Source organism: Zootoca vivipara, chromosome W (assembly GCF_963506605.1).
Source record: "Zootoca vivipara chromosome W, rZooViv1.1, whole genome shotgun sequence".
NCBI lineage: Eukaryota > Metazoa > Chordata > Lepidosauria > Squamata > Lacertidae > Zootoca > Zootoca vivipara.
In genome coordinates, this window is record NC_083293.1 from 1,674,276 (window position 1) to 1,701,071 (window position 26,796).

A 26,796-nucleotide genomic window follows, 5' to 3' on the forward strand; every position below is an offset into this window, starting at 1 on the left:
GCCAGAGTGGGGAGAGGCAGGCGTGGAGCTTTCTCATTTACCCCCCAGCTCAGTGACTTTTTACCTACAGCTTTGAAGGGCTCCAGATTACTTCCTTGGATGCTTGACAAGCCCTTACTCATCTTATCCTGCCCCCTTAGCACTTGCACACAAACAGCAAAAGGGATAAAGCACAGGAAGGACCCCCAGAACTGAATGAGTGCTGATGGGAACGCCAGTGAGACCCACCTTTATTTATTATTTCATCTATTCATTGTGTTTATATCCCACCTTTTTCTCCAAGGAGTTCAAGGTGGCATATGCAGTTCTCCCCACACTCAGTTAACCCCCACAACAAGCCTGCGAGGTAGGTTATAGGCTGAGAGGCAGTGATCACTGAGCTTCATGGCTGAGTGAGTGTCTGAACCTGGTTCTCACTGGTACTAGTCCTCATGTAATCCTCACAACAACCTTGTAAGGTAGGTTAGGCTGAGAGGCAACAACTGGCCCCAAATGTCTCCCAGTGAGCTTCATGACTGGGTGGAGGAAGCATTTGAACCCTAATCTCCCAGGCGCTAGTCTGACACTCTAACCCAGGCATCCCCAAACTTCGGCCCTCCAGATGTTTTGGACTACAATTCCCATCTTCCCCAACCACTGGTCCTGTTAGCTAGGGATCATGGGAGTTGTAGGCCAAAACATCTGGAGGGCCGCAGTTTGGGGATGCCTGCTCTAACCACTACACACCACACTGGCTCTCTACAGCAAAGGCTGAGTAGAAGATGGCAAAAGAGACAAGGAGGATTCTGAAACAACATATCATGCATAGCCAGAGATGCACTGCAGACCACCAGTATAAAGCTCTCAGACCACTGGGGGATGGATTCTCACAAAACTATCCCCTGCAAATTTCCCCACCCTTGCCTTTCTCCTTAACTGGTAAACACACATCTGGGGAAATGCATTTGCCCAATTGTAGTTCTGCTGCTTCAGTGTCAGCCAGGAAAACCTTTCTCCACTTACCTTCTGCGAATCTCAGTTAAGCTTTTGACTTCAAGTTCCCCCTTTTCCTTCCTAGGTGGCAAAATCCAATTGGCAGACCCAGACGTTAAACTCTTACATGGAGAAACTCAGCAGAAGGATTGATGCTTGTACCCATCCCACTGCAGATAAGGAAGTAAGTTCCAACAGCATGCAATTGAAAATGATTCTTTCAGTTTTCATTTCATTTTTCTCTCAAAATGAAATTCTCTCAGCTGGAACTTACCAGAACTCAATTCCGGCACCTCTCATGTGGCCACCACTCCCATTCTAAGAGAATGAGGGAGGTGCTCATGGTGAGTTCTAGCACTTCTTTTTCTAGAAAAATAGAGATGTTTTATATATATATATATATATATATATATATATATATATATATATATATATGTTCATATTGAAAAAATGCATATTTAGTAGTAGTAGTAGTAGTAATAATAATAATAATAATAATAATAATAATAATAATAATAATAATATATTTATACCCCGCCCATCTGGCTGGGTTTCCCCAGCCACTCTGGGCGGCTTCCAACAGAAAAATAAAACACAATAGTCTATTAAACATTAAAAGCCTCCCTGAACAGGGCTGCCTTCAGATGTCTTCTAAAAGTCTGGTAGTTGTTTTCCTCTTTGACATCTGATGGGAGGGCGTTCCACAGGGCAGGCGCCACCACCGAGAAGGCCCTCTGCCTAGTTCCCTGCAACTTGGCTTCTCGCAACGAGGGAACTGCCAGGAGGCCCTCGGAGCTGGACCTCAGTGAACGATGGGGTCCAGCTCCCAACCCCTCTAGACGGTCCAGAAGGATGTTATGGTCGATGGTGTCAAAAGCCGTTGAGAGATCCAGCAGGACTAGGAAACAGCTTTCACCTTTATCTCTAGCCCGCCAGAGATCATCAGCCAGTGCGACCAAGGCAGTTTCAGTCCCATGATCAGGCCTGAACCCTGACTGGAAGGGATCCAAATGGTCCGCTTCTTCCAGGCGTGCCTGGAGTTGTTCAGCAACCACTCGTTCAATCACCTTGCCCAAGAATGGAAGATTTGAGACTGGGCGATAGTTGGCCATATTAGCCGCATCTAAAGATGGTTTTTTAAGAAGCGGTTTAATGAGTGCCTCTTTCAGCGGGGCTGGGAATACTCCCTCATAGAGGGAAGCATTTACCACCCCGCGGAGCCCATCGCCCAGCCCTTCCCGGCTAGCTTTTATTAGCCAGGATGGGCAAGGGTCAAGGAGACAGGTGGTTGGTTTCACTCGTCCAAGCAGCCTGTCCACATCCTCGGAGGTAACAGATTGAAATTGATCCCATGAAACATGACTAGACAGGGCTCCAGCACTCCCCCGCCCCGGCCCTGCTCCCACGGTGGAGTCTACCTCCCTCCGAATCTGAGCGACTTTATCTGCCAAAAACTTTGCAAAAGCATTGCAGGAGATATTGGGGTCCCTATCAGGCCCCGATGACGAAGGTGGTTCGGATAGATTGCGAACCACCTGGAACAGTCTCCTGCTGCTGTTTTCTGCAGATGCGATAGAAACGGTGAAGAAGGTCCTCTTCGCCGTCGCTATTGCCACTTGGTAGGCTCGAAGTTGAGCTCTAGCCTGTGTTCGGTCGGATTCAGAATGAGTTTTCCGCCACCGGCACTCTAGCCGTCTCAGCAAATGTTTCATCGCCCTCAGCTCTGGGGAAAACCATGGGGCTGTCCGGGCTCCATGCAATTGGAGAGGGCGCTTCGGAGCCAAACAGTCAATGGCCCCGGTTAACTCCACATTCCAGCGGGCCACCAGGGAATCGGCTGAGAGGCCATCAACATGGGATAAAGCATCCCCTACCACTCTCTGGAAACCATTTGGATCCATTAAGTGGCGGGGGCGGACCATCCGAATAGGTCCCACCTCCCTGCAGAGGGGAAGGGTCGCGGAGAAGTCCAGTTGCACCAGGTAGTGATCTGACCATGGCACTTCGTTAGTTTCACTTTTACTTAGTGTCAGATCACCAACATCCATAGAGGTAAACACCAGGTCCAAGGCATGTCCGCGGCTATGAGTTGGACCAGACTTATTCAGGGACAGCCCCATGGAGGCCATGCTTTCCACAAAGTCCCGCGCGGCTCCTTGTAAGGTCGTGTCGGCATGGATGTTAAAATCCCCTAAGACAACCAAACTAGGTGTCTCCAGGAGCACATCCGACACGACCTGAAGCAGCTCGGGCAGGGAATCCTTGGTGCAGCGGGGAGGTCGGTACACCAAAAGGAATCCTGTACTGCCCCTATTGCCCAACTTCCAGAACATGCACTCAGAAAACCTGGTCTTACCAATAGGACGCCTGGTGCAAACTAATGACTTCCTAAAAATCACTGCAACCCCCCCTCCCCGCCCAGATGGCCTGGGTTGCTGTGCATAAGAGAAACCTGGTGGACAAGCAGCGGCAAGGACAGGCCCACCTGCTTCATCCAACCAGGTCTCTGTCACACAAGCCAGGTCAAATCCTCCATCCACAATCAGGTCGTGGATGGCAGTGGTCTTGTAGATCATTGACCTGGCATTGCACAGCAGCACCTTCAGGTCATGTGGGTATCCCTTGCTTGTTCTAGTATCCATCCGGTCAGGGCCAGACCCGGAGGCAGGGATAGTCTTCAGACAACGATTAGGCCTGCCTCCTCGGTAATGACATGGTCTGGTCTTAGCGTAACTCCTCCTCCTACCCATGATCACTGAGATCGGTTGTCCCCGTGTCGCCACCCCTGTGGAACCTGCTCCAGCCATTTTATTGGCTGGGACCCACTCCCAGGCAGCCCTGACCCCTCCCCCAAAGAACAAATTAAAACCTATATAAAATACACAATAAAACACAATAAAACAATACTAACCAAGAAACAAAATTACAGAAGTAACAAAATTAAAAAGTTCCCAAACCCAAGTAAATAACCAACCCCCCCCAACATGTGTTTAAAATGATAAAAAGAAAATTTAAAACAGTTTAAAAAGAACTCTGCACAGTTCAGAGTCCTGGACAGCAACAGCGCTGGGGGCAACAGTCCCCAGCAGGCCCGCCAGGCCCCGCCTTGGGCCAGGTGGTGAGTGGCAGGAACGGGGCCCTCAGGCACTCACGCAGGGGAGTCCTCCTGGGCAGCAGCAGCGGTGAAAGCAGCAGACCTATTCGAGGCCTGCTAGGCCCCGCCCTAGGCCAGGTGGTGAGAGGCAGGGACAGGACCTGCAGGCACTCACGCAGGGGAGTCCTCCTGGGCAGCAGCAGACCTATTTGAGGCCTGCCAGGCCCCGCCCTAAGCCAGGTGGTGAGAGGCAGGGACAGGACCTGCAGGCACTCACGAAAGGGGAGTCCTCCTGGGCAGCAGCAGCGGTGGAAGCAGCAGACCCATTTGAGGCCTGCCAGGCCCCGCCCTAGGCCAGGTGGTGAGAGGCAGGGCCAGGACCTGCAGGCACTCACGAAAGGGGAGTCCTCCTGGGCAGCAGCAGAGCTGGAAGCAGCAGACCTATTTGAGGCCTGCCAGGCCCCGCCCTAGGCCAGGTGGTGAGAGGCAGGGACAGGACCTGCAGGCACTCACGAAAGGGGAGTCCTCCTGGGCAGCAGCAGCGGTGGAAGCAGCAGACCTATTTGAGGCCTGCCAGGCCCCGCCCTAGGCCAGGTGGTGAGAGGCAGGGACAGGACCTGCAGGCACTCACGAAAGGGGAGTCCTCCTGGGCAGCAGCAGCGGTGGAAGCAGCAGACCTATTTGAGGCCTGCCAGGCCCCGCCCTAAGCCAGGTGGTGAGAGGCAGGGAAAGGACCTGCAGGCACTCACGAAAGGGGAGTCCTCCTGGGCAGCAGCAGCGGTGGAAGCAGCAGACCTATTTGAGGCCTGCCAGGCCCCGCCCTAGGCCAGGTGGTGAGAGGCAGGGCCAGGACCTGCAGGCACTCACGAAAGGGGAGTCCTCCTGGGGAGCAGCAGAGCTGGAAGCAGCAGACCTATTTGAGGCCTGCCAGGCCCCGCCCTAGGCCAGGTGGTGAGAGGCAGGGACAGGACCTGCAGGCACTCACGAAAGGGGAGTCCTCCTGGGCAGCAGCAGCGGTAGAAGCAGCAGACCTATTTGAGGCCTGCCAGGCCCCGCCCTAGGCCAGGTGGTGAGAGGCAGGTACAGGACCTGCAGGCACTCACGAAAGGGGAGTCCTCCTGGGCAGCAGCAGCGGTGGAAGCAGCAGACCTATTTGAGGCCTGCTAGGCCCCGCCCTAGGCCAGGTGGTGAGAGGCAGGGACAGGACCTGCAGGCACTCACGAAAGGGGAGTCCTCCTGGGCAGCAGCAGCGGTGGAAGCAGCAGACCTATTTGAGGCCTGCCAGGCCCCGCCCTAGGCGAGGTGGTGAGAGGCAGGGACAGGACCTGCAGGCACTCACGCAGGGGAGTCTTCCTGGGCAGCAGCAGAGCTGGAAGCAGCAGACCTATTTGAGGCCTGCCAGGCCCCGCCCTAGGCCAGGTCGTGAGAGGCAGGGACAGGACCTGCAGGCACTCACGAAAGGGGAGTCCTTCTGGGCAGCAGCAGCGGTGGAAGCAGCAGACCTATTTGAGGCCTGCCAGGCCCCGCCCTAGGCCAGGTGGTGAGAGGCAGGGACAGGACCTGCAGGCACTCACGAAAGGGGAGTCCTCCTGGGCAGCAGCAGACCTGGAAGCAGCAGACCTATTTGAGGCCTGCCAGGCCCCTCCCTAAGCCAGGTGGTGAGAGGCAGGGACAGGACCTGCAGGCACTCACGAAAGGGGAGTCCTCCTGGGCAGCAGCAGAGCTGGAAGCAGCAGACCTATTTGAGGCCTGCCAGGCCGCGCCCTAGGCCAGGTGGTGGGAGGCAGGGACAGGACCTGCAGGCACTCACGAAAGGGGAGTCCTCCTGGGCAGCAGCAGAGCTGGAAGCAGCAGACCTATTTGAGGCCTGCCAGGCCCCTCCCTAAGCCAGGTGGTGAGAGGCAGGGACAGGACCTGCAGGCACTCACGAAAGGGGAGTCCTCCTGGGCAGCAGCAGCGGTGGAAGCAGCAGACCTATTTGAGGCCTGCCAGGCCCCTCCCTAAGCCAGGTGGTGAGAGGCAGGGACAGGACCTGCAGGCACTCACGAAAGGGGAGTCCTCCTGGGCAGCAGCAGAGCTGGAAGCAGCAGACCTATTTGAGGCCTGCCAGGCCCCGCCCTAGGCCAGGTGGTGAGAGGCAGGGACAGGACCTGCAGGCACTCACGAAAGGGGAGTCCTCCTGGGCAGCAGCAGAGCTGGAAGCAGCAGACCTATTTGAGGCCTGCCAGGCCCCGCCCTAGGCCAGGTGGTGAGAGGCAGGGACAGGACCTGCAGGCACTCACGCAGAGGAGTCCTCCTGGGCAGCAGCAGCGGTGGAAGCAGCAGACCTATTTGAGGCCTGCCAGGCCCCGCCCTAGGCCAGGTGGTGAGAGGCAGGGACAGGACCTGCAGGCACTCACGAAAGGGGAGTCCTCCTGGGCAGCAGCAGCGGTGGAAGCAGCAGACCTATTTGAGGCCTGCCAGGCCCCGGCCTAGGCCAGGTGGTGAGAGGCAGGGACAGGACCTGCAGGCACTCACGCAGGGGAGTCCTCCTGGGCAGCAGCAGACCTATTTGAGGCCTGCCAGGCCCCGCCCTAAGCCAGGTGGTGAGAGGCAGGGACAGGACCTGCAGGCACTCACGAAAGGGGAGTCCTCCTGGGCAGCAGCAGATCTGGAAGCAGCAGACCTATTTGAGGCCTGCCAGGCCCCGCCCTAGGCCAGGTGGTGAGAGGCAGGGACAGGACCTGCAGGCACTCACGAAAGGGGAGTCCTCCTGGGCAGCAGCAGCGGTGGAAGCAGCAGACCTATTTGAGGCCTGCTAGGCCCCGCCCTAGGCCAGGTGGTGAGAGGCAGGGACAGGACCTGCAGGCACTCACGAAAGGGGAGTCCTCCTGGGCAGCAGCAGCGGTGGAAGCAGCAGACCTATTTGAGGCCTGCCAGGCCCCGCCCTAGGCGAGGTGGTGTGAGGCAGGGACAGGACCTGCAGGCACTCACGCAGGGGAGTCCTCCTGGGCAGCAGCAGCGGTGGAAGCAGCAGACCTATTTGAGGCCTGCCAGGCCCCGCCCTAATCAGGTGGTGAGAGGCAGGGACAGGACCTGCAGGCACTCACGAAAGGGGAGTCCTCCTGGGCAGCAGCAGCGGTGGAAGCAGCAGACCTATTTGAGGCCTGCCAGGCCCCGCCCTAGGCCAGGTGGTGAGAGACAGGGACAGGACCTGCAGGCACTCACGCAGGGGAGTCCTCCTGGGCAGCAGCAGACCTATTTGAGGCCTGCCAGGCCCCGCCCTAAGCCAGGTGGTGAGAGGCAGGGACAGGACCTGCAGGCACTCACGCAGAGGAGTCCTCCTGGGCAGCAGCAGAGCTGGAAGCAGCAGACCTATTTGAGGCCTGCCAGGCCCCGCCCTAGGCCAGGTGGTGAGAGGCAGGGACAGGACCTGCAGGCACTCACGAAAGGGGAGTCCTCCTGGGCAGCAGCAGAGCTGGAAGCAGCAGACCTATTTGAGGCCTGCCAGGCCCCGGCCTAGGCCAGGTGGTGAGAGGCAGGGACAGGACCTGCAGGCACTCACGCAGAGGAGTCCTCCTGGGCAGCAGCAGCGGTGGAAGCAGCAGACCTATTTGAGGCCTGCCAGGCCCCGGCCTAGGCCAGGTGGTGAGAGGCAGGGACAGGACCTGCAGGCACTCACGAAAGGGGAGTCCTCCTGGGCAGCAGCAGAGCTGGAAGCAGCAGACCTATTTGAGGCCTGCCAGGCCCCTCCCTAAGCCAGGTGGTGAGAGGCAGGGACAGGACCTGCAGGCACTCACGAAAGGGGAGTCCTCCTGGGCAGCAGCAGAGCTGGAAGCAGCAGACCTATTTGAGGCTTGCCAGGCCCCGCCCTAGGCCAGGTGGTGAGAGGCAGGGACAGGACCTGCAGGCACTCACGAAAGGGGAGTCCTCCTGGGCAGCAGCAGAGCTGGAAGCAGCAGACCTATTTGAGGCCTGCCAGGCCCCTCCCTAAGCCAGGTGGTGAGAGGCAGGGACAGGACCTGCAGGCACTCACGAAAGGGGAGTCCTCCTGGGCAGCAGCAGACCTGGAAGCAGCAGACCTATTTGAGGCCTGCCAGGCCCCTCCCTAAGCCAGGTGGTGAGAGGCAGGGACAGGACCTGCAGGCACTCACGAAAGGGGAGTCCTCCTGGGCAGCAGCAGAGCTGGAAGCAGCAGACCTATTTGAGGCCTGCCAGGCCCCGCCCTAGGCCAGGTGGTGAGAGGCAGGGACAGGACCTGCAGGCACTCACGCAGAGGAGTCCTCCTGGGCAGCAGCAGCGGTGGAAGCAGCAGACCTATTTGAGGCCTGCCAGGCCCCGCCCTAGGCCAGGTGGTGAGAGGCAGGGACAGGACCTGCAAGCACTCACGAAAGGGGAGTCCTCCTGGGCAGCAGCAGCGGTGGAAGCAGCAGACCTATTTGAGGCCTGCCAGGCCCCGCCCTAGGCCAGGTGGTGAGAGGCAGGGACAGGACCTGCAGGCACTCACGCAGGGGAGTCCTCCTGGGCAGCAGCAGACCTATTTGAGGCCTGCCAGGCCCCGCCCTAAGCCAGGTGGTGAGAGGCAGGGACAGGACCTGCAGGCACTCACGAAAGGGGAGTCCTCCTGGGCAGCAGCAGATCTGGAAGCAGCAGACCTATTTGAAGCCTGCCAGGCCCCGCCCTAGGCCAGGTGGTGAGAGGCAGGGACAGGACCTGCAGGCACTCACGAAAGGGGAGTCCTCCTGGGCAGCAGCAGCGGTGGAAGCAGCAGACCTATTTGAGGCCTGCTAGGCCCCGCCCTAGGCCAGGTGGTGAGAGGCAGGGACAGGACCTGCAGGCACTCACGAAAGGGGAGTCCTCCTGGGCAGCAGCAGCGGTGGAAGCAGCAGACCTATTTGAGGCCTGCCAGGCCCCGCCCTAGGCGAGGTGGTGAGAGGCAGGGACAGGACCTGCAGGCACTCACGCAGGGGAGTCCTCCTGGGCAGCAGCAGCGGTGGAAGCAGCAGACCTATTTGAGGCCTGCCAGGCCCCGCCCTAATCAGGTGGTGAGAGGCAGGGACAGGACCTGCAGGCACTCACGAAAGGGGAGTCCTCCTGGGCAGCAGCAGCGGTGGAAGCAGCAGACCTATTTGAGGCCTGCCAGGCCCCGCCCTAGGCCAGGTGGTGAGAGACAGGGACAGGACCTGCAGGCACTCACGCAGGGGAGTCCTCCTGGGCAGCAGCAGACCTATTTGAGGCCTGCCAGGCCCCGCCCTAAGCCAGGTGGTGAGAGGCAGGGACAGGACCTGCAGGCACTCACGCAGAGGAGTCCTCCTGGGCAGCAGCAGAGCTGGAAGCAGCAGACCTACTTGAGGCCTGCCAGGCCCCGCCCTAGGCCAGGTGGTGAGAGGCAGGGACAGGACCTGCAGGCACTCACGAAAGGGGAGTCCTCCTGGGCAGCAGCAGAGCTGGAAGCAGCAGACCTATTTGAGGCCTGCCAGGCCCCTCCCTAAGCCAGGTGGTGAGAGGCAGGTACAGGACCTGCAGGCACTCACGAAAGGGGAGTCCTCCTGGGCAGCAGCAGCGGTGGAAGCAGCAGACCTATTTGAGGCCTGCCAGGCCCCTCCCTAAGCCAGGTGGTGAGAGGCAGGGACAGGACCTGCAGGCACTCACGAAAGGGGAGTCCTCCTGGGCAGCAGCAGAGCTGGAAGCAGCAGACCTATTTGAGGCCTGCCAGGCCCCGCCCTAGGCCAGGTGGTGAGAGGCAGGGACAGGACCTGCAGGCACTCACGAAAGGGGAGTCCTCCTGGGCAGCAGCAGAGCTGGAAGCAGCAGACCTATTTGAGGCCTGCCAGGCCCCGCCCTAGGCCAGGTGGTGAGAGGCAGGGACAGGACCTGCAAGCACTCACGAAAGGGGAGTCCTCCTGGGCAGCAGCAGCGGTGGAAGCAGCAGACCTATTTGAGGCCTGCCAGGCCCCGCCCTAGGCCAGGTGGTGAGAGGCAAGGACAGGACCTGCAGGCACTCACGCAGGGGAGTCCTCCTGGGCAGCAGCAGACCTATTTGAGGCCTGCCAGGCCCCGCCCTAGGCCAGGTGGTGAGAGGCAGGGACAGGACCTGCAGGCACTCACGAAAGGGGAGTCCTCCTGGGCAGCAGCAGATCTGGAAGCAGCAGACCTATTTGAGGCCTGCTAGGCCCCGCCCTAGGCCAGGTGGTGAGAGGCAGGGACAGGACCTGCAGGCACTCACGCAGGGGAGTCCTCCTGGGCAGCAGCAGACCTATTTGAGGCCTGCCAGGCCCCGCCCTAAGCCAGGTGGTGAGAGGCAGGGACAGGACCTGCAGGCACTCACGCAGAGGACTCCTCCTGGGCAGCAGCAGAGCTGGAAGCAGCAGACCTATTTGAGGCCTGCCAGGCCCCGCCCTAGGCCAGGTGGTGAGAGGCAGGGACAGGACCTGCAGGCACTCACGAAAGGGGAGTCCTCCTGGGCAGCAGCAGAGCTGGAAGCAGCAGACCTATTTGAGGCCTGCCAGGCCCCGGCCTAGGCCAGGTGGTGAGAGGCAGGGACAGGACCTGCAGGCACTCACGCAGAGGAGTCCTCCTGGGCAGCAGCAGCGGTGGAAGCAGCAGACCTATTTGAGGCCTGCCAGGCCCCGGCCTAGGCCAGGTGGTGAGAGGCAGGGACAGGACCTGCAGGCACTCACGAAAGGGGAGTCCTCCTGGGCAGCAGCAGAGCTGGAAGCAGCAGACCTATTTGAGGCCTGCCAGGCCCCTCCCTAAGCCAGGTGGTGAGAGGCAGGGACAGGACCTGCAGGCACTCACGAAAGGGGAGTCCTCCTGGGCAGCAGCAGAGCTGGAAGCAGCAGACCTATTTGAGGCCTGCCAGGCCCCGCCCTAGGCCAGGTGGTGAGAGGCAGGGACAGGACCTGCAGGCACTCACGAAAGGGGAGTCCTCCTGGGCAGCAGCAGAGCTGGAAGCAGCAGACCTATTTGAGGCCTGCCAGGCCCCGCCCTAGGCCAGGTGGTGAGAGGCAGGGACAGGACCTGCAAGCACTCACGAAAGGGGAGTCCTCCTGGGCAGCAGCAGCGGTGGAAGCAGCCGACCTATTTGAGGCCTGCCAGGCCCTGCCCTAGGCCAGGTGGTGAGAGGCAGGGACAGGACCTGCAGGCACTCACACAGGGGAGTCCTCCTGGGCAGCAGCAGCGGTGGAAGCAGCAGACCTATTTGAGGCCTGCCAGGCCCCGCCCTAATCAGGTGGTGAGAGGCAGGGACAGGACCTGCAAGCACTCACGAAAGGGGAGTCCTCCTGGGCAGCAGCAGCGGTGGAAGCAGCAGACCTATTTGAGGCCTGCCAGGCCCCGCCCTAGGCCAGGTGGTGAGAGGCAAGGACAGGACCTGCAGGCACTCACGCAGGGGAGTCCTCCTGGGCAGCAGCAGACCTATTTGAGGCCTGCCAGGCCCCGCCCTAAGCCAGGTGGTGAGAGGCAGGGACAGGACCTGCAGGCACTCACGAAAGGGGAGTCCTCCTGGGCAGCAGCAGATCTGGAAGCAGCAGACCTATTTGAGGCCTGCCAGGCCCCGCCCTAGGCCAGGTGGTGAGAGGCAGGGACAGGACCTGCAGGCACTCACGAAAGGGGAGTCCTCCTGGGCAGCAGCAGCGGTGGAAGCAGCAGACCTATTTGAGGCCTGCTAGGCCCCGCCCTAGGCCAGGTGGTGAGAGGCAGGGACAGGACCTGCAGGCACTCACGCAGGGGAGTCCTCCTGGGCAGCAGCAGACCTATTTGAGGCCTGCCAGGCCCCGCCCTAAGCCAGGTGGTGAGAGGCAGGGACAGGACCTGCAGGCACTCACGCAGAGGACTCCTCCTGGGCAGCAGCAGAGCTGGAAGCAGCAGACCTATTTGAGGCCTGCCAGGCCCCGCCCTAGGCCAGGTGGTGAGAGGCAGGGACAGGACCTGCAGGCACTCACGAAAGGGGAGTCCTCCTGGGCAGCAGCAGAGCTGGAAGCAGCAGACCTATTTGAGGCCTGCCAGGCCCCGGCCTAGGCCAGGTGGTGAGAGGCAGGGACAGGACCTGCAGGCACTCACGCAGAGGAGTCCTCCTGGGCAGCAGCAGCGGTGGAAGCAGCAGACCTATTTGAGGCCTGCCAGGCCCCGGCCTAGGCCAGGTGGTGAGAGGCAGGGACAGGACCTGCAGGCACTCACGAAAGGGGAGTCCTCCTGGGCAGCAGCAGAGCTGGAAGCAGCAGACCTATTTGAGGCCTGCCAGGCCCCTCCCTAAGCCAGGTGGTGAGAGGCAGGGACAGGACCTGCAGGCACTCACGAAAGGGGAGTCCTCCTGGGCAGCAGCAGAGCTGGAAGCAGCAGACCTATTTGAGGCCTGCCAGGCCCCGCCCTAGGCCAGGTGGTGAGAGGCAGGGACAGGACCTGCAGGCACTCACGAAAGGGGAGTCCTCCTGGGCAGCAGCAGAGCTGGAAGCAGCAGACCTATTTGAGGCCTGCCAGGCCCCGCCCTAGGCCAGGTGGTGAGAGGCAGGGACAGGACCTGCAAGCACTCACGAAAGGGGAGTCCTCCTGGGCAGCAGCAGCGGTGGAAGCAGCCGACCTATTTGAGGCCTGCCAGGCCCTGCCCTAGGCCAGGTGGTGAGAGGCAGGGACAGGACCTGCAGGCACTCACACAGGGGAGTCCTCCTGGGCAGCAGCAGCGGTGGAAGCAGCAGACCTATTTGAGGCCTGCCAGGCCCCGCCCTAGGCGAGGTGGTGAGAGGCAGGGACAGGACCTGCAAGCACTCACGAAAGGGGAGTCCTCCTGGGCAGCAGCAGCGGTGGAAGCAGCCGACCTATTTGAGGCCTGCCAGGCCCTGCCCTAGGCCAGGTGGTGAGAGGCAGGGACAGGACCTGCAGGCACTCACGCAGAGGAGTCCTCCTGGGCAGCAGCAGAGCTGGAAGCAGCAGACCTACTTGAGGCCTGCCAGGCCCCGGCCTAGGCCAGGTGGTGAGAGGCAGGGACAGGACCTGCAGGCACTCACGAAAGGGGAGTCCTCCTGGGCAGCAGCAGAGCTGGAAGCAGCAGACCTATTTGAGGCCTGCCAGGCCCCTCCCTAAGCCAGGTGGTGAGAGGCAGGGACAGGACCTGCAGGCACTCACGAAAGGGGAGTCCTCCTGGGCAGCAGCAGAGCTGGAAGCAGCAGACCTATTTGAGGCCTGCCAGGCCCCGCCCTAGGCCAGGTGGTGAGAGGCAGGGACAGGACCTGCAGGCACTCACGAAAGGGGAGTCCTCCTGGGCAGCAGCAGAGCTGGAAGCAGCAGACCTATTTGAGGCCTGCCAGGCCCCGCCCTAGGCCAGGTGGTGAGAGGCAGGGACAGGACCTGCAAGCACTCACGAAAGGGGAGTCCTCCTGGGCAGCAGCAGCGGTGGAAGCAGCCGACCTATTTGAGGCCTGCCAGGCCCTGCCCTAGGCCAGGTGGTGAGAGGCAGGGACAGGACCTGCAGGCACTCACGCAGGGGAGTCCTCCTGGGCAGCAGCAGCGGTGGAAGCAGCAGACCTATTTGAGGCCTGCCAGGCCCCGCCCTAATCAGGTGGTGAGAGGCAGGGACAGGACCTGCAGGCACTCACGAAAGGGGAGTCCTCCTGGGCAGCAGCAGCGGTGGAAGCAGCAGACCTATTTGAGGCCTGCCAGGCCCCGCCCTAGGCCAGGTGGTGAGAGGCAAGGACAGGACCTGCAGGCACTCACGCAGGGGAGTCCTCCTGGGCAGCAGCAGACCTATTTGAGGCCTGCCAGGCCCCGCCCTAAGCCAGGTGGTGAGAGGCAGGGACAGGACCTGCAGGCACTCACGAAAGGGGAGTCCTCCTGGGCAGCAGCAGATCTGGAAGCAGCAGACCTATTTGAGGCCTGCCAGGCCCCGCCCTAGGCCAGGTGGTGAGAGGCAGGGACAGGACCTGCAGGCACTCACGAAAGGGGAGTCCTCCTGGGCAGCAGCAGCGGTGGAAGCAGCAGACCTATTTGAGGCCTGCTAGGCCCCGCCCTAGGCCAGGTGGTGAGAGGCAGGGACAGGACCTGCAGGCACTCACGCAGGGGAGTCCTCCTGGGCAGCAGCAGACCTATTTGAGGCCTGCCAGGCCCCGCCCTAAGCCAGGTGGTGAGAGGCAGGGACAGGACCTGCAGGCACTCACGCAGAGGAGTCCTCCTGGGCAGCAGCAGAGCTGGAAGCAGCAGACCTATTTGAGGCCTGCCAGGCCCCGCCCTAGGCCAGGTGGTGAGAGGCAGGGACAGGACCTGCAGGCACTCACGAAAGGGGAGTCCTCCTGGGCAGCAGCAGAGCTGGAAGCAGCAGACCTATTTGAGGCCTGCCAGGCCCCGGCCTAGGCCAGGTGGTGAGAGGCAGGGACAGGACCTGCAGGCACTCACGCAGAGGAGTCCTCCTGGGCAGCAGCAGCGGTGGAAGCAGCAGACCTATTTGAGGCCTGCCAGGCCCCGGCCTAGGCCAGGTGGTGAGAGGCAGGGACAGGACCTGCAGGCACTCACGAAAGGGGAGTCCTCCTGGGCAGCAGCAGAGCTGGAAGCAGCAGACCTATTTGAGGCCTGCCAGGCCCCTCCCTAAGCCAGGTGGTGAGAGGCAGGGACAGGACCTGCAGGCACTCACGAAAGGGGAGTCCTCCTGGGCAGCAGCAGAGCTGGAAGCAGCAGACCTATTTGAGGCCTGCCAGGCCCCGCCCTAGGCCAGGTGGTGAGAGGCAGGGACAGGACCTGCAGGCACTCACGAAAGGGGAGTCCTCCTGGGCAGCAGCAGAGCTGGAAGCAGCAGACCTATTTGAGGCCTGCCAGGCCCCGCCCTAGGCCAGGTGGTGAGAGGCAGGGACAGGACCTGCAAGCACTCACGAAAGGGGAGTCCTCCTGGGCAGCAGCAGCGGTGGAAGCAGCCGACCTATTTGAGGCCTGCCAGGCCCTGCCCTAGGCCAGGTGGTGAGAGGCAGGGACAGGACCTGCAGGCACTCACACAGGGGAGTCCTCCTGGGCAGCAGCAGCGGTGGAAGCAGCAGACCTATTTGAGGCCTGCCAGGCCCCGCCCTAATCAGGTGGTGAGAGGCAGGGACAGGACCTGCAAGCACTCACGAAAGGGGAGTCCTCCTGGGCAGCAGCAGCGGTGGAAGCAGCCGACCTATTTGAGGCCTGCCAGGCCCTGCCCTAGGCCAGGTGGTGAGAGGCAGGGACAGGACCTGCAGGCACTCACGCAGAGGAGTCCTCCTGGGCAGCAGCAGAGCTGGAAGCAGCAGACCTACTTGAGGCCTGCCAGGCCCCGCCCTAGGCCAGGTGGTGAGAGGCAGGGACAGGACCTGCAGGCACTCACGAAAGGGGAGTCCTCCTGGGCAGCAGCAGAGCTGGAAGCAGCAGACCTATTTGAGGCCTGCCAGGCCCCTCCCTAAGCCAGGTGGTGAGAGGCAGGGACAGGACCTGCAGGCACTCACGAAAGGGGAGTCCTCCTGGGCAGCAGCAGAGCTGGAAGCAGCAGACCTATTTGAGGCCTGCCAGGCCCCGCCCTAGGCCAGGTGGTGAGAGGCAGGGACAGGACCTGCAGGCACTCACGAAAGGGGAGTCCTCCTGGGCAGCAGCAGAGCTGGAAGCAGCAGACCTATTTGAGGCCTGCCAGGCCCCGCCCTAGGCCAGGTGGTGAGAGGCAGGGACAGGACCTGCAAGCACTCACGAAAGGGGAGTCCTCCTGGGCAGCAGCAGCGGTGGAAGCAGCAGACCTATTTGAGGCCTGCCAGGCCCCGCCCTAGGCCAGGTGGTGAGAGGCAAGGACAGGACCTGCAGGCACTCACGCAGGGGAGTCCTCCTGGGCAGCAGCAGACCTATTTGAGGCCTGCCAGGCCCCGCCCTAAGCCAGGTGGTGAGAGGCAGGGACAGGACCTGCAGGCACTCACAAAAGGGGAGTCCTCCTGGGCAGCAGCAGATCTGGAAGCAGCAGACCTATTTGAGGCCTGCCAGGCCCCGCCCTAGGCCAGGTGGTGAGAGGCAGGGACAGGACCTGCAGGCACTCACGAAAGGGGAGTCCTCCTGGGCAGCAGCAGCGGTGGAAGCAGCAGACCTATTTGAGGCCTGCTAGGCCCCGCCCTAGGCCAGGTGGTGAGAGGCAGGGACAGGACCTGCAGGCACTCACGCAGGGGAGTCCTCCTGGGCAGCAGCAGACCTATTTGAGGCCTGCCAGGCCCCGCCCTAAGCCAGGTGGTGAGAGGCAGGGACAGGACCTGCAGGCACTCACGAAAGGGGAGTCCTCCTGGGCAGCAGCAGAGCTGGAAGCAGCAGACCTATTTGAGGCCTGCCAGGCCCCTCCCTAAGCCAGGTGGTGAGAGGCAGGGACAGGACCTGCAGGCACTCACGAAAGGGGAGTCCTCCTGGGCAGCAGCAGAGCTGGAAGCAGCAGACCTATTTGAGGCCTGCCAGGCCCCGGCCTAGGCCAGGTGGTGAGAGGCAGGGACAGGACCTGCAGGCACTCACGAAAGGGGAGTCCTCCTGGGCAGCAGCAGAGCTGGAAGCAGCAGACCTATTTGAGGCCTGCCAGGCCCCGGCCTAGGCCAGGTGGTGAGAGGCAGGGACAGGACCTGCAAGCACTCACGAAAGGGGAGTCCTCCTGGGCAGCAGCAGCGGTGGAAGCAGCCGACCTATTTGAGGCCTGCCAGGCCCTGCCCTAGGCCAGGTGGTGAGAGGCAGGGACAGGACCTGCAGGCACTCACACAGGGGAGTCCTCCTGGGCAGCAGCAGCGGTGGAAGCAGCAGACCTATTTGAGGCCTGCCAGGCCCCGCCCTAATCAGGTGGTGAGAGGCAGGGACAGGACCTGCAGGCACTCATGAAAGGGGAGTCCTCCTGGGCAGCAGCAGCGGTGGAAGCAGCAGACCTATTTGAGGCCTGCCAGGCCCCGCCCTAGGCCAGGTGGTGAGAGGCAGGGACAGGACCTGCAGGCACTCACACAGAGGAGTCCTCCTGGGCAGCAGCAGAGCTGGAAGCAGCAGACCTATTTGAGGCCTGCCAGGCCCTGCCCTAAGCCAGGTGGTGAGAGGCAGGGACAGGACCTGCAGGCACTCACGCAGGGGAGTCCTCCTGGGCAACAGCAGACCTATTTGAGGCCTGCCAGGCCCTGCCCTAGGCCAGGTGGTGAGAGGCAGGGACAGGACCTGCAGGCACTCACGCAGAGGAGTCCTCCTGGGCAGCAGCAGCGGTGGAAGCAGCAGACCTATTTGAGGCCTGCCAGGCCCCGCCCTAGGCCAGGTGGTGAGAGGCAGGGACAGGACCTGCAGGCACTCACGCAGGGGAGTCCTCCTGGGCAGCAGCAGACCTATTTGAGGCCTGCCAGGCCCCGCCCTAAGCCAGGTGGTGAGAGGCAGGGACAGGACCTGCAGGCACTCACGCAGAGGAGTCCTCCTGGGCAGCAGCAGCGGTGGAAGCAGCAGACCTATTTGAGGCCTGCCAGGCCCCGCCCTAGGCCAGGTGGTGAGAGGCAGGGACAGGACCTGCAGGCACTCACGAAAGGGGAGTCCTTCTGGGCAGCAGCAGCGGTGGAAGCAGCAGACCTATTTGAGGCCTGCCAGGCCCCGCCCTAAGCCAGGTGGTGAGAGGCAGGGACAGGACCTGCAGGCACTCACGCAGGGGAGTCCTCCTGGGCAGCAGCCGACCTATTTGAGGCCTGCCAGGCCCCGCACTAGGCCAGGTGGTGAGAGGCAGGGACAGGACCTGCAGGCACTCACGCAGAGGAGTCCTCCTGGGCAGCAGCAGCGGTGGAAGCAGACGACCTATTTGAGGCCTGCCAGGCCCCGCCCTAGGCCAGGTGGTGAGAGGCAGGGATAGGACCTGCAGGCACTCACGAAAGGGGAGTCCTCCTGGGCAGCAGCAGCGGTGGAAGCAGCAGACCTATTTGAGGCCTGCCAGGCCCCGCCCTAGGCCAGGTGGTGAGAGGCAGGGACAGGACCTGCAGGCACTCACGCAGAGGAGTCCTCCTGGGCAGCAGCAGCGGTGGAAGCAGCAGACCTATTTGAGGCCTGCCAGGCCCCGCCCTAGGCCAGGTGGTGAGAGGCAGGGACAGGACCTGCAGGCACTCACGCAGGGGAGTCCTCCTGGGCAGCAGGAGGACTGGTTTGTTTATTTCTCTCAGTCTGTAACTTCAGAAGCACTCTATGAGTTTGCCAAGTTTGTGATGGAAGAACTGAAGAAGAGAAGCATGTATCTCAATTGCCTGCTCGAACTGGTAAATAGATCCTCATGGTGAATGATTGTGATGATTATTTGTCTCTCTGGTGCCATTTGTGTACAATGTACTGCTACACAAGAATAACAAAAGCAAGAAGACAGTTCCCTGGCAATCAATGGGCAAAATGACACATAATGTTGATGGGAAAATTTGTGGATCTGTAAAGCTTAAAGCTGCCCCTTTGGGGAAGGGCTGTAGCTCAATATTAGAGCATCTGCTTCACATGGAGAAGGCCCCAGGTTCAGTTCCCAGGATCTCCAGGTAAGCATGGAAAAGACTCCCTGCCTGAATCCCTGGAGAGCTACTGCCAGTCAGTGTAAGCAGTGCTGAACTAAAAGGATAAACCATCTGACTTAGTATAAGGCAGGTCGCTATGTTGTTCTTGTGGCTTCCCCCAAGGCACTTGGCTAGCAACGTTGGAAGCCGGAAGCTGGGGAAATTGACCTTTGGTTTGGTCCAATAGGATGCTTCATCTGTTTTGCTCCTTTCCGACGCAGGACCCTGTGTTCTCTTATGTACAAGACCCCACAATCCCTACCTCCATGACAACCTCCATCCAATCAGACAGCATGCTGCAGGAGAGCAAGACATTTGTGATGGGTGTTGAATGCACATCACTGTTGAACCCAAGTCGGATGGGGAAGCCGGCCTTTGATGATGCAGCAATTAGTGTGGTCAAGCACCTCATTGGGTAGGTATTGAAGGGGAAGGGGTGGGATGGTTCTGGTTCTTGCAAAAGTGGTGGAGACTGAGAGCACAGTAAACCCCAAGCCCATAAGCAAGGTGGGAGATGCTCATGAATAAATGCCTCCAGATGGTTTTTAAACTCACTGCAGAGAATGGTAGCAGTGATGGCTGTTGACTGTTGGGACTGGGAGGGCAGAAGGAAGAGACACCCAAAAGGAGATGGAGCCAAAGCCAGAGGCAGGCAGAACCAGAGCCAATCACAGGCAGCTGGTTAATTCTTGTTTTATTCCCATCCTCCTCCCTGCTAAGAGAGCAAAACTGACTAAGGAGGAGGAAGCTGACAGCCAGTGACTAGTTTCCCTGAACTGGCTGTAAGAAGGCAGGCAGGTGGAGACTGACTGAGAGCAGACTGCGGTTGGTAGGGTGGCGCTCCACTCACCCTAATGGAGGCAAGGAGTAGCCAATGTGGTGCCCTCCAGATGTTGTTGGACTCCAGCCAGTGTGGCTAATGGTCAGGGATGATGTTAGTTGCAATCCCAACAACATAAAGAGGACTTCATGTTGGCTACCCAACTGCTAGAACAGGCATCCCCAAACTTCGGCCCTCCAGATGTTATGGACTACAATTCCCATCTTCCCCGACCACTGGACCTGTTAGCTAGGGATCATGGGAGTTGTAGGCCAAAACATCTGGAGGGCCGCAGTTTGGGGATGCCTGTGCTAGAATGATGTGGGCCAGAAAATGGAAGTGTCACCAAACTCCAACAGAGAAAGAATGCTTAAATAAAGTGCACTGAATTGGCTGAGACAAGTTAACTGAGCTCTAGTCCAAAGGAGGGAAGGGAGGTCATGGAGTGTTGACTTCACTGAAAGATTAAATTGCTTTGTCAAATAGTGGAATACAAGTAAGGGAATGTAAGACTGGAAGGACCTCTGTTTTTGTAAATAATGTCAAAAAAGGAAAGAAAGCTTTATGGGTCAAAAGAAATCCCCTACAAATTCCCAGGATCTGAGTCTTAACCTGTGTTGAGCTTGTTTCAGATCCCATCGCTCCAGAAGACTGACAGATGCTAATCAGGAGAAAGAGCGCTTGCAGTCCGCTGCAACAGGAACAGGACCAGGTGGGCACAAGGAGACCTTCCATGCAGGCAATCATTGCAGCCACACAGCTTAGCTCAGGGGGTTGTAACAGATTTCCTTCAATTAACCACACCAGTTGCAATGGTTAAGACAGCTTTACTAGATCAGAACAGCAGCAGCCAATGTGAACCTGCAAAAGCAGAGTTCACAGGCCTATAAATTACACAGGCTTATATAGAAGCATTCCCTTGCCTTAGCCTTACACACACACTTTGAAATCAGGATGCGTTCTCTGAGGAAAAGCGTGCTTGATTCAGCAAGAAGAATTAATTGTCTGCTTCAAACTGGTCTAAGGCTGATTTTTTCCAGCACAAACATTCTCCACCCCGCAAAAAAAACACATTCTCAACATATTCTTAATACAGTCTGCAAAAACAGATTCTCCTAACTATATCATTTCACACACTGTTTTTACATACCTTCACATGTAGGCTACCTATCAATCAGTATGGCTATCCACCACAGAGTTGCCAAAACTTTTTGGGCCCACTGGTCACAATTGGAGTTCTGACAGAGCACTGTGGCTGCTGGTCACAAAATGTCCGCCATGCGGATGCTCAAGGGAGAGGTGGAGTCTGTGCAGATGGGAACCAAGTAGGAAGAGCAAGCAGTCATTCTCACACTTTGGTGATTTGGGGGTGGATATTTGCTGAGACCTTTTGCAGGCACCAGAAGAGGTCCTTGGGCACAGTGCATGGTTTTGGCAATGCTTGCATTGGCTAGCATTGGGTTTGGCATCAGCTGCTGGACACTATGCCCCATTTCACACAAAACCACCTCAGAAATAGTGCTCCAAGGCAACAGGACTGTAACCACAATATATTAAAAATGAAGTTTACAATAGTGTAGACAAAATATCAAACAAAGTATTCATTTCTACCTGCCTATCATTCTGGACCATTGCAGTGGTTTTCCCCGTCTTGAAATTGAGTAACTTTTTTGAAGTCCTCCCATTTGTGAAAACTGCAATCAGAGCCTTGAAACAGAGGAATATCTTTGAAACAGGACCGTATCCAGAAACTTGTCTTTTTGTCAGCTGTTTAGAGCATTCTTCAGTATAACAATAATTACTTTTGGGGTACATGGTTCTTTGAAAGCCTCGCTGAAATGTACACTTTGCAATTGTAATAGTATTTTGCCTCCTTTAGTGTAAGCTTCATTATTAATTTATTGTCCCAGGTTCAATCCCCAATGGCATTTCCAGGTAGAACTTGGGAAAGATACCCTGTCTGAAACTCTAGAGAGCTGCTGCCAGTCAGTGCAGATAGTACTGAGCTAGACGGACCATGTTTCTGGACATATAAAGCAGCTTCCATTATTCCCATGATGCCTTGCTCACTTTCAAGCCTTTCTCTGCAACCATGAGGTCTAGAAATAAACTTAGGTTCACAAAAACAAATTACCAGCATTCTGACAATCTCAAGGTTCTGCCAACATGGCCTGTAACACTCTGTAGCCAAAGCACAACAAGGAAGAGGTGCGGCTCAGTGGTAGAGCATCTGCTTTGCATGCAGAAGCTTCCATGTTCAATCCCCAGCACCTCCAAGTTGGGCTGGGAATGTCCCCTGCCTGAAAATCTTGAGCGCTTCTGCCAGTCAGTGTAGACAATACTGAGCTAGATAGTCCAGGGGTCTGACTCGGGAGAAGGCAGCTTCTCTCCCAAGAGAAGAGAGTGCATTTTAGGGCTGTATTCAATGCTGTTCCTACTCAGAGTAAACCCATTGAAATGAACATGAACTTGGTTCCTTGATTTCAATAGGTCTGCTCTGACTAAAGCTTAGTTGGAGACAACCATAGGAGGTGTGATCCCAACAAATGGGGCTGGCTTCCGGATTTGGCGAGGATCTTGGCTAAGACATACCCTGTTGATCCACCCCGCTGCTCCTGTTCAATTCAGAAGTGATGTTGCGTGGAAACATTGCTTCTAAATTCTCTGTGCAAAGTGAGAGTAGTGGGCCTGATAGAAAAGGTGGAGCTCTCTCATTCCTGATGTTGGGGCCCCAGCAAGCACTGGAAGCCATTGACCTTCTGAGCTGTCCCCACCTGCCACTTAATGTCCTCTTCCTTCTTTTCTTAGAGCTTATGCCAAAACCATTTTCTCCAGCGTTCTCTGGTGGAGTCTCCCATCGCGAAAGCACCCATGTTCAAACCAACTTGTCTCTCACGTCTGCACGGAAATCTAGTTCCTTTGGCAAGCGGGTGTCAGGAAGGTGAGGAAAACTATAAAATTGCCCCCTCATTCTGTTTCAGTGGCATCTCCCCCTCCCCTTCCAACCGTACCCTACCCACACTGACACACACTTGGAAAGGACATTTTTCAAGAATAACTCACAGACACTTCAATGTTGCTTTTTAACACACCCAAATAAATCAGCTTCAAATAGGCTCAGGAATCAATATGAATACCAAATAGCCTAGATCAGCCTTTGCCAACCTGGCAACTTCAGATGTTTTGGATTATCATCATCATTTATTAAACTTGCTAGTGGCAAGCACAACCACGAGGGCTCTGGCTATACAATGTTGAATGTTATTTGTTAACTCTGTTCTGTCCTGTTTCTCCTTTGTTTTTGTTTAAACCAATTCACAAACCAAGAACTTATACATTGACCATTAATGATGAATTATATGTTGTAGATATTGCTGCAAATTTATTATGCTATTTTTGTGATATACAAATGACATGAGAAGGTGGAGAGCCAGGGGAGGGGGGGGGGAGGTAAGCAGTTTTATGCAAGTAAGTCTTAGAATAGACCCATTGAAATTAATGAACCTCAGTTAGACTTGAATGGATCTACTCCATGGCATGAAAAAAGTGGATAGAGAAAAAATATTGTCTCTCTTTCATAACACCAGAACTCGTGGACATCCAATGAAGCTGAGTGCCAGCAGATTCAGGACATAGCAGGGCATAGTTATAACTATTGAACTCACTCCCAGTAGTGGCAGCAGTCGCCACCACCTTAAATGGCTTCAAAAAAAGGATTAAATAGATTTCTAGAGGATAAGACTTATCAATGGCTATTGACCATGATGGCTATGCTCGCCTTCATGGTTAGAGGCAACAGTGCTTCTGAATACCAGTTTCCCAAAGGCATCTGGTTGGCCACTGTGAGAACAGGATGCTGGGTTAAGATAGACCTGATACAACAGGGCTAGCACTGGATACCACCCCAAGTTTTTCCCTGTGGCTGAAAAGAGTTGTCAGCCAAGGCTGCAACTGAAATGACTAGAGTGGATTGGGGGCTGAATTCCAAAGCATATGAAGCGCACCAGCTTAGGAAAGGCTAGCTCCAGATCGTACTTCATGGTGGCTTTCCCAGGTTTATTTTAATTATCGGTGATTATATGTCTGTGATATTGGGGTGGGGTGAATAACCAACTTCTGGGAGAAACAGAGAAGCAACCACCACCACCCTGCTTCAATTCCTTTTCTTTCGAAAACAGTGTCAGCTCCATACAGAGATATACAAAAACCACTCGGGTTGAGAGGAAGATACAGATCTTTGGAGACAAGCCGCAAGACAATGAGTAAGCCCCATGGTTAATACTTGTGCTTTGATAAGTTTTCTTAGTCTGTTCTTCAGCTGAAGAGGCTCCTTCAAGTGATGTATAAAGTCACTAAAAGCGAAGCAGTCCCTACCTCCATACTTACACATTAAAGAAATCACATTAAAGGAAAAGGGCAAAGGGAGGGAGAAAGGAAAGCAAAGGAACTCAGACATCGGTTACCAGCTGGGATGGTAACAGATTCAGGTTGCCTGGTGGGCAAGTTGAGGAAGTGCCAGAGGGTAGCGGGTCTCTTAGGACAGCCAATGGAATAGCACTGCTACCCCTTTTCTCCTCCTCTGAGTTGGCAAAGGAGAGTGTCCTGACCTCAGGGGTAGACTTCCCTTCTTCAAGGGATGAAGCAATAGATTCAGACTAGGAGGCTGAATTGCACTCAGTGCCAGCCCAAAAGGTATATACTGAACCAAAGCACTGACACAAGAGCAGCCCATTTTGTGGGTATATCTCTGCATTGCCCGCCTCTGAATCCATCTCAGAAGCCGTAGTGAAACCGCAATCTCCCCTGCTTTGTCAGAGCTGATGACTGCTAAAGCTGGCTGGGCCGCTTTAAATGAAGAGGCTCCTCCCACCAAAGCCAGAGCCACCAGCTATGACAGCTCCAGCTCCTATTTAAGGCTCCGTCTGAGGAAGATGGTGCTGAAACAACACCTGAGCTCTTTTATGGAGTTACTAGCCTGAGCCCTGCATGGAGCTTGTCCATGGTGCAGATGTGGCCTTGCCTTACTGAGGCCACCTCTCAAAGCAGAACACTGGAGATGATTCTATCCAAATGGAATTGACTTGAGCCACATGCAATGTACTGATAATGGTAGTACTGTAAATATTATTAAATCTATTCCTAGGCACCTCCCTTTAACCCCCTTTTCCCTTTAGTTCTGAACATTTGAAAGGGATTATCTTCGGCATCCTGTGGGACAACTTTGATATTATTATGAATTCTGCAGAGGTAAGGGCACTTTTGCTATGGCTAGTACTAGATTTATTTCCTTTTCCCTTTTTAATGACCCTGGTAATGCAGCTTCAGAGCAGAACCAGCTGTTGGGAGAATCCTCCCCCTTTCCAGCTATAATATATAGCAACACTTCTTTTGCATCCTGGTGCCAACATGTTCTGCCTCCACCATTATTAACCAATGATGCAGAGCTGTGAGCGGGGCCAAGAGGCAAATCTTTCTGGGCTAGTAGGGCAAGGGAATCAACATTGCAGGTAACTCACAACTTACAAACATTTAACTTGTGCACATTCAGTTTTATGTGCTGTTACCTGGAAGGGGGGGGGGCGCCTCTCAACCCCACAGAGGGTCCCTGGCTCCTGTTTCCTTTCCTTCTGATGGCTTCATCAATGTTTGAGAGTGCATAGAAGCTGGGTTTGTCAGGAAGTAGGGTTGAACTGTGTTGAAATAGACCTTTAAAAAAAAGAAATGGAAAAATCAGGTTTGTCAGCCAGGGCCCTTTCTAGGGTTGAAGGGACCTTTTGCAAAGTCCCAAAACCCTGCTCCTCAGTCCCACAAATATGTTTATGGGTCCCCTGTGGCTCCTAAGCAGTTCATTGCTGCCAGTTTTTCCTCAATAAATGCCCTGGATGTTGAGTCATTCCAGGACACAGATGTGGGTGATTGTGGCCATTGACACCACCACAAGTACCTGGTAGCCCCCAAGGCAATCCCCATGTTCTTGTGGCAAAAGCCACTTTCCCATTTCACAGTGCATCATAATGACTCAACATCTGCTGTCAGCAGCAAAGACAGTGGTCGTGAGCTGCCTTTCACTGCTAAGGTGTGACCTTGGATGCTAGTCCAGATCAGGGCCTCCAAACTTCTTAGTTCACCAACCCCTAAAGCTTTATGAGCTTTATGTGCTCATAAAGGTGTTGTCAGCCTCAACCCAAATTCTTATTTAACTAAGAGGCATGAAATAACAGCATGTCAAGATTTACTCATCAGTCACCATTACTAGGAACTGTAAAATGTAAAAAATGAATTAAATGCTGAGGTTCCTCACTGGCAACAGGTTGCATTCTGCACATGCCCATGTCATTTATATATCATACTCTTAGCTCTTGATTAAGTTTTTCATACTGTATCGCCAAAGCTTCTCTGCCACAGCCAGACCCTTTTAAATCCCTAGTTTCATGCCAACACAGTCCCATCAGCCTGGGGTTGGACAGGATGGGCGGACAATATCAACCCCCTTGCCTGGCCAATATAGGCCCAACAAGGCTGTCCTTGCATCTCTGTTGCCCTCTTCTGTTGCCCCAGGGCTCAGAATCTTCATCCAGCTCTTTTTTCTATCCTGCTCCATGTTCCAAAGGAATTCTACAAAAAGGACAAGCTTCAGATTACTCAGCCAGAATACTTGCAAGAAACCTATGAGTTGTGTGTTGACGTGTTGGGGCAAAAGCTTCTGATGTATTTACTGCAGGTAGACTAGTATCGTGTAGCCTGCATTTCTGGTAAGTTTGGGCTGCAATCTTTTACTCATTTCTCCGGGAAGTCCTATAGAATTCTAGAGTTGAAAGGGAACCCCCCCCCCCAAAGGTCACCTCGTCCAACAACCTGCAATGCAGGAATCACAGCTAAAGAATTCCTGACAGGTGGCCATCCAACCTCTGTTTAATAACCTCTGACAGAAGAGAGTCCACTGCCTTATGAGGGAGTCAGTTCCTTAGCTTGCAGGGAAATAGCGCTGCATTCTTTTTCCTTTCCCCCAAACCTTACAGAGTTCCGGGATCAGCTGAAGAGCTTTGAGGAGCAGCTCCCTCACATTGTTCGGCTGGTTATTGGCAAACTCCACCAAGATCATGAGCAGCTCTTCAAGGATTCCATGGAGCAGATACGGCACAACCTACAGGAATAGATGCAGAAATGGGACATTGCAAAGGTAGGTTGTGTGAGCATCCTGGAAGGCACCAGCCTATTCCTTCCTCCTCCTGGCCCCTCAGTCTTAAGCCAGGAAAACACCTTCAGCAGCCCTTGCACCTCACATCATAGGAGAATTCCAACAAAAATGGGAGCAGAAACTAGCACCACTGCTTTCTCTGGCCCACATCCTTGCAAGCTGCTTCAGGAGAGGAACTGTGAGCAACATCATGGGAGAGGTGATTCTGGGACCAAGGTGAAACGGTCACGCTCCCTTTTGC

At 56.6% G+C, this 26,796-nt stretch overlaps 1 pseudogene; it reads left to right on the forward strand.

Annotated features, from left to right (window-relative positions):
- The window catches only part of LOC132591160 (coiled-coil domain-containing protein 180-like), a 57,627-nt pseudogene that overhangs the window by 1,541 nt on the left and 29,290 nt on the right, over positions 1-26,796 (forward strand).